This window comes from Quercus lobata, chromosome 9 (assembly GCF_001633185.2).
Source record: "Quercus lobata isolate SW786 chromosome 9, ValleyOak3.0 Primary Assembly, whole genome shotgun sequence".
NCBI lineage: Eukaryota > Viridiplantae > Streptophyta > Magnoliopsida > Fagales > Fagaceae > Quercus > Quercus lobata.
This window is the reverse complement of record NC_044912.1, coordinates 2,286,822-2,294,160: the sequence shown is the minus strand read 5'-3', so window position 1 is coordinate 2,294,160 and position 7,339 is coordinate 2,286,822. Positions and strand designations below refer to the sequence as shown.

At 32.1% G+C, this 7,339-nt stretch overlaps 1 long non-coding RNA gene across 1 annotated transcript; it reads right to left on the bottom strand.

Annotated features, from left to right (window-relative positions):
- Positions 1-2,126: 2,126 nt before the first annotated feature.
- Positions 2,127-3,157, bottom strand: LOC115958936. Its single transcript, XR_004084727.1, has 3 exons — positions 2,983-3,157; positions 2,657-2,860; positions 2,127-2,258 (listed from the first exon to the last, which is right to left on the bottom strand). It is a non-coding gene; the product is annotated as an uncharacterized LOC115958936 (long non-coding RNA).
- Positions 3,158-7,339: the final 4,182 nt, after the last annotated feature.

Below are 7,339 nucleotides of genomic sequence, written 5' to 3'. Positions count from 1 at the left end.
TAACCAGCTATCAGCTGGCCTATGACTACGAACCTCTGCTTAAATTACTTTAAGAAATATCTATTACATTCACCCATTTAAATACAAAGTACAGACGTTCAATTTTTTGAACTAAAATTATGACTTGAAATAATTGAAAATTGTAACTTTATGTGCAAAAGTGGCAATTGTGTGAACCATGTGTGTAAGTGTGTGAAATAGACATTTTCAGATGTGGTGGGGCGTATCACATATGAGATATTTCCATTAAAGAGAAAGTTTCCTTCCTAGTCTCCTTGTTAGAGAATTGAAGAAAAAAAAAATTATTTTTATTTAGCTAAAATTTATGGTAAAATACAAAAATTATCATTAAAACTTTTAACAATACAAACAAATGAAAGTTCTATCTTAATCATTGATAATGATTAAGATAATGATTCCCCCCACTATCTAAATCATTTCCTGTAAAGAAAGAGACTCACACAGATGGAATGAAAGTTCTTGTCTTACTTCAACATCAGAGTACAAGATAATTAGCTAACTATATAAATATATAGCATAACAGAGCAACAAGAAAAAGGCGCCAAAACAGCAAAAATAACTAACTCCTAACAACTTAACTAACAATCCAATTCAACTAATCAGTGCTTGACAGCTGGACTTCCTAACAGACTTCTTTCTTTCCTTCACACGTGCTAACTGTGCTGAATTAGTTGATGTCGTTTTCTTCTTTCTTTTGTCGTTTGCTTCACTCTGTCGTTTAGCCACAACTTCAGCTTCAACATTTCCCTTATCTTTTTACCTTTTTTTTTTAGAATTGTAAATAAATAAATAACTAAAATGGACAGAGTAATTTCGTGGTGACTAATGATGGAGCTTATATTTGAAATTTCATTAAAATGTGAACATGTGGCAATTATTTGATATATGTCCAAATCCCAATGAATTCGGTGTACTGGATCTAAGCCAATTCATTTGCACAGAAGTCTCATTCTTAGTCTCCTCATTCGGACTTGGGAAAATTGGTTTTTTTTTTTTTTTTAATTTTTTTTAATTTTAAAGAAAGATATACCTTGTATAGTTTACTTTATTTTTACCTTCCTTATTGAGAAAATTTTTAAGTACTCCCCGCTCAATTTTCTCACATTCATGATGGGTCTCCATAATTCCTACAAGCATGAGTTTTTCCCAAATAGAGGTAGAAATTTTATTAAATAGAATAATGAAAGATTACATCAAGTCACAGTAGTACAGTATGGTGCTTCACCTTGCCACAGTTGTGAGGGACTTAATATAGTACTAGGCGTGTTTGGCCAAACACAGTGGTCCTCTAATGTTTTTAGTCAGGTTGAATTTAAGACATATATTATTCATTCCTATGGGATGACACATAGGAGTGAACAATTCGTTGAATATGTTGTCATAATTTATGACTTACCTTTTCGTATGTATTTGATTTTATAGATACACACACGCACACACTTAAAGATACATATAACAAAAATTTGTAGCAATTCTATCTTCACTCTTACAAAAATAGCAAAAATGGCATTGATGTCTTTTTAAAGAGGTTTAAATATTAAAACTCTAAAATCTTCCACAACCAAAACATTGGAAAGAGTTCCAAAAAAAATTATTGAAAAAATTTTCTGCTTTCAAGTTGTGAGAAATGGAATGGTGATATTATTGTATTTTCCTTTCATACGTTGGATAAAAATTAGTATTAGCCAAACTAGACTCCTTGGGAACATCTTAACAATAAAAAATCTTGTCTATTCAACTCAATAAACTTTGAACTCTGGACTAAATATCTCCATCAAATATCCTCTCTCTTGCTTTTGATGCCGGAAACATCAACATAAATACAACTAAGCATTAAAAATGGTTTAGTCTAATATTTTGTCCATTCAACTCAATTTGACACCAATTATTTCAGTCACAATTAGTTATAAGGTTCTCAATTTTCATACAATATGATCAAGTTGAACATGAAATTTAGTTGTAGAAAGGTGTAAAAATAAAAACAAATATATAGAAAGGTAGAAATTTTTTTTTTTTTTTGGGTACTTGTAACATGTTTTTCCCAATTTGTGAAAATAGTTTTAAGATCAAGCAGAAATGCTTCTACAGTAGACCTTGCCAGTATTTCGATCCAAAGACCGTTTCCTTTCAAGTGTACAGCGAAGGCCAAAACAACACCTACTGGAACCCCGACTAAATAATATGCCTCAAGATTTACGTAGGCGCCAATATCCTGCCAGCCACTTCCTCTAGGGACCCTGATGCATATATAGCACAAAATAACTTTGTGAGTTAATGGCAAGCAATATCAAGGAAGAATCACCACTTTACATTGGTATCATATGCTGATCTATTTTGAAGAAATATACACAATATGATTATGATGGTTATGACTATGGCATAACTACTACATAAACATTTCCTAATAAAGATATAAGGCTATTTTATAACCCAGAAAGAAGATTACTTCCAAGAGTAAGCTTTTTTAAATCTTTATACACCATTAGTTAACTTTTTAATTGCAAAGAAATATTGTAAATGAATAATGAACTAATGTGTATTTGATAGTATAGCTAATAGTATCGCGTGAATTGATAAGAACTAAGAAGTTATACATTTCAAAAGTTTAGCTCCAACTCAAATGTGAGAAAGTTACCTGAAAGATGACTATTGAGAGACAAAGCAAAGGACCCATATCTGCAATTTCCTTCTTACTGCGAAAGGCATAGACCAAAACACGATGGCAGAAGAAGAGAATCACGGCTACAATAAATCTCTGCAACTACAAGAACCATTATAACAGTCATTTAGCTGCTTGTGCATTCCCAGCTCCCAACTCATTCAAAACCTGCAAACCTTGCTGTTGCTGCAAATCCATATGGTATGTAGTAGTATAAATTAGTAATTGTGAGACTGCATGCAGTGAAAAATTAGAAGCATTCTGTTGTAATCTCATATAGTAAATATGGAAAAGAAGCATACCATAGCGAAAGCACTGAAGTCTCCAATTCTGGATTAGGTAAAAGCCCAGAAAGCAAAATAAGACCCTCAAACGACCACAATCAAGAGGATTATGATTGGCATGCAAAAAAATGCTAAGAGACTTAATACATGTAGCCAAAAAATGAATACTACAAAAATCATGAAAGACAGAACAAAACAGGAAATTACGCATGAGCACATCCAATAACTATGATGAAGCAGAGGCTAATGCAGCTGCACCACTGCTTCCTAATTTTAATTTAAAAACGAGAATCCAACAAAAAGGTATATGGAAACATAGAGCTGCAAATGAACTAAAGAGCCTTGGAAGGACTAGGCTCTGAATCTGGTAATAGCGAATTAGTGGTTGAAGTATACCTTATGCATACAGGTTAGGGATGAGGCATACACAATGTGTCTGCTATATGTGAGATTGTTGGATCTTATCCTATAAGTAATTTGTCTGTGAATATCCATAGGATATATATAGGGATACAAACCAGAATAAGAGAGATGATGGTGGTGTAAGTATAAATTCCTATTTTTGACATTGCTCTGCTCCATAGGCTTGTCCGCATAAAGTCTCTAATGCACCAGCCATCCCGCAGTGCTTAGCAGTCACAAAAATTCACTTATCATAATGATAAGTGAATTATATTCCTTAATAAGACATATCAGATTCTCATACTGGCCGACATCTATGGTGACATAATGATATAATGATGAAAACAACAACAATAACTATAGATTTGATAGGCATTTGACAAAGAATTATTCTTTTGATTAACTAATTTGTTTAAGTAAATAAACAGATTTTAGGCTGTTAGTTTTAGTCAAGTTAATCAAGTTCAATAATGCTTGTGAAGAAGCTTGAGCTCTACCAACACAAAAAATAGATAGTGCATTAGGATGCGCTTTGCTGATTGCTTTCTTACTGAAAGTTTAAAAATGAAAATGAGTTTTAGTCCTACTTTAATTATTTTATAAAATACACTTTATTCCTTGCCTTTAGGTTAAACTGTTTTACCTTTAATGCTTTTTTCAATATTACAGTTTATCCACTGTGCTTTAGGGTAAAGTAAAAAAATTAATATTTTTGTTGTTATTCATGCAATTACACACATGATACATATAAAAATGTTCTCTCTCTTTCTTTATGAGAGGTGTCTATATCTTATTTGTGAATCTACAGAATGCCTCCTCGTAATGTGTGGATACCACAAGTGCTGCATAAATCCGTGTTATAAGATATTGTCTCTTGTTTGGACTGTGTATCCCAAGCAAGAACACATTCAACCAATATGATGAACCAGTGAATACTGTAGCTCCAATACTTCCTAACTTTAATTGAGAAACTATAGCCCAACAAAGGGGAATATGGAAACAAAGAGTTGCACATGAACTAAAGAGCATTGGAAGGACCAGACTCTTGAGTCTGGAAGTAGTGAGTTAGTGATTGAAGTATAGCGTATGAAACAGGTTAGGGATGTGGCATATGGAGTACATGTGTGCTATGGTGAGATTGAAGGATCTTGTCCTATGAGTATTAGTAGCTTATTTATGAAAACTCATAGGATAGATATTGGGATACAAACTAGAATAAGAGAAGATGTTAGTGTAAGTATAAATTCTTAGCTTTTGATATTGCTCTGCCCCATAGGCTTGTCTGCATAAAATCTCTAAAGCCCCAGCCTTTCCCACCCTAATTTGCAATCACAAAAATTCAATTATCGCTATGCTTGAATTATATTCCTTACTCTAGCATATCAGTTTCTCAAACTAGCAGACATCAATGGTAAAATAATAATAATAATGATGTGATAATGATAACAACAACAACGGATATGAAAAACATCTATGACAACAAATTATGGTTTCGGATTGCGAATATGTATAAGTAAATTAACAGATATTAGATAGTTGATTTTAGGGAAGCTGATAAAGCTCATATACTAAGCAGGCTAGCGGAACTTGTTTGACACTTTCAACCGTGTTTGTTGACTTTTAATTGCAAGGAAATATTCTAGAACAGAGACTAAATTAATGCTTAATTAGCTGATCATATGGCATGATTGATAAAACGAAATAGCTTCTAAACTTGTCCAAAATTCACAACGAATGCTCCCATAGACATCAACTTAAATACGCTACACTCTCTTCGTTCCTTAGCTCTCTTTTTCTTTGTAATTAGTTTTTCCTTTATGTTTCTGCTTTTCTTTCCTTTTTTCTAATCTTTGATTTGCTTTGTGCTTTTTTACATAAAACAGTTTTTTGAATATACACATTTCTTACTTATCAAAAAAAAAAAAACTTAAATACACTACAATGTATGGGGAAAGAAAAAGGTATAGCTTGTGGGAAAGCCACCTGAAAGTATAGCTTGTGCCTCGTAGGCTATCCAATAACAGTTATGAACATCATTGGTTCATCCTATGAAAATCATCATAACTAAAACCATATAAAAATAAAAAATAAAAAGAAGAAGATGAAAGAAAAGATCCTAGCTCTACTGTCTTTATGAAACAACATACAAGGATATGTCACTTGAATACATTTCCAAATCATTATAACCAAAACCATATATAAATTTGATACCATGTACCAATCAAACTAACAAAAATGCTTATGCACATCCAGTAGCCATAGCCTCAACTGAAATCCTCTAATGAAAATCCTCCCCATTTCGCAGCTAGACAAAGTATAAACAGAACACAAGTGTCATCTTCTGCTGACATGTTAATCATTATCATCTGCATATATGTGAAAACTTGAGTTAGTATGGTACTATAATCAAAACAAAAAATAATAGCAATTTACTCATTAATAATCAGTATAATTGGAGTCCCTCCTTGCATTTTCTAGAAGGCATGTCACCAATGATTACAAAGTATAGACATGGTAGAGACTACACAGTCTCTAGTTTTCACATTTAAAAAATTTATGAGGATAATTTCTCTTGCTTCTGCCAGCACCACACAAGGTGAATATGAAAATTAGAATAATACTTGGACACTTACAAATCGGATGCCATAATAGGATTGAGCCACCTACCTTACCTAAGCAATTTTGCAGCTTTACTATGGATACCTATATTTCATTAGCAATTCATAATCTAAAGGTGTGCCTTCTAATCTACACTGATAAAAGCAGGGCATTAGCACAAATGCAGAAGCAATTGGAATGTAAAGAAAGCTGAAGCCACCAATATGACAGCACGTATAGATTAACAACTCATGCCCTCATATAGATTAACTCAAATACACTACATGAGATAAATGTGAGAAAGGTACCTAAAAGTATAGCTTGTAGGCAATCCGATAGCAGTAGGCTCAATTTAACTTTACTTCATCCTATGAAAACCTAATAATTAAAACAATATATATCATATCTGATATTGACTAGAACCTGTCAAAAAAGGGGGAAAAAAGGAAAGGAAAAGAAAAGATCCTGACTATATTCTCACCATGAAAGAAAGATATGTCACATGAATACATTTCCAAATCATCATAATATATAAATTCATTACAACATATCAGGATTTTTATCCAAAAAAAAGAAGAAGAAAAAACACAGTTAGATTGACAAAAATGCTTGTGCACATTCAATATCAGTAGCCTCAATTGAAATTCATCCTATGAAAATCCTCCTCCCTATTTTACAGTCAATCAAGGTATGAAAAGAACATTGGCGTCATCATCTGCAGACACGTCAATTATAATCTGTATATATGTAAAAACCTTGAGTCAGTATGGTACCATAATTATTGACTCATTCCTAATGAGTGTAATTAAATTTGCTTCTTGACTGTTTTTGAAGGCATGGCTCCAATGATTCTAAAGTATAATCACGTTAGACGTGCCAAAAGGTATGCAATCTATGGTTTCACAAGTCAAAAGTTTATTTGGCAAAATTCTCTAGAATTTTTAGCACAAGGTGAAAATGGAAATTAGAATAATAAGAGTAAAGATACCTTAGACAATGACAAATAGGATTCCGAAATAGGACTGAACAATCTACCTTAGCAAAATCCATAGAGCATTATAAGAGTAAAGCTTGAGAATATATTTCCTAAAAAAAATAAAAAAATAAAAACTACTTGGAAGATACAATATCTATTAATTTGGACAGAATCATAACAGTCTCATTTTAGGGATTTAAATTTAATAATTGAAATTTTATGGATCAAATTGTAGAATGGTCAAATTGCAAAACTCAAATACCAATTTACCAAAATATATATATATATATAATGAAGATAATAAACAATAAAAATATACTTATAATTCATAGAATGTTATGTTCTTATGTTAAATGAACCACCAACACTTTTAATAACAAAAGGGCAGGGGTCACAAAC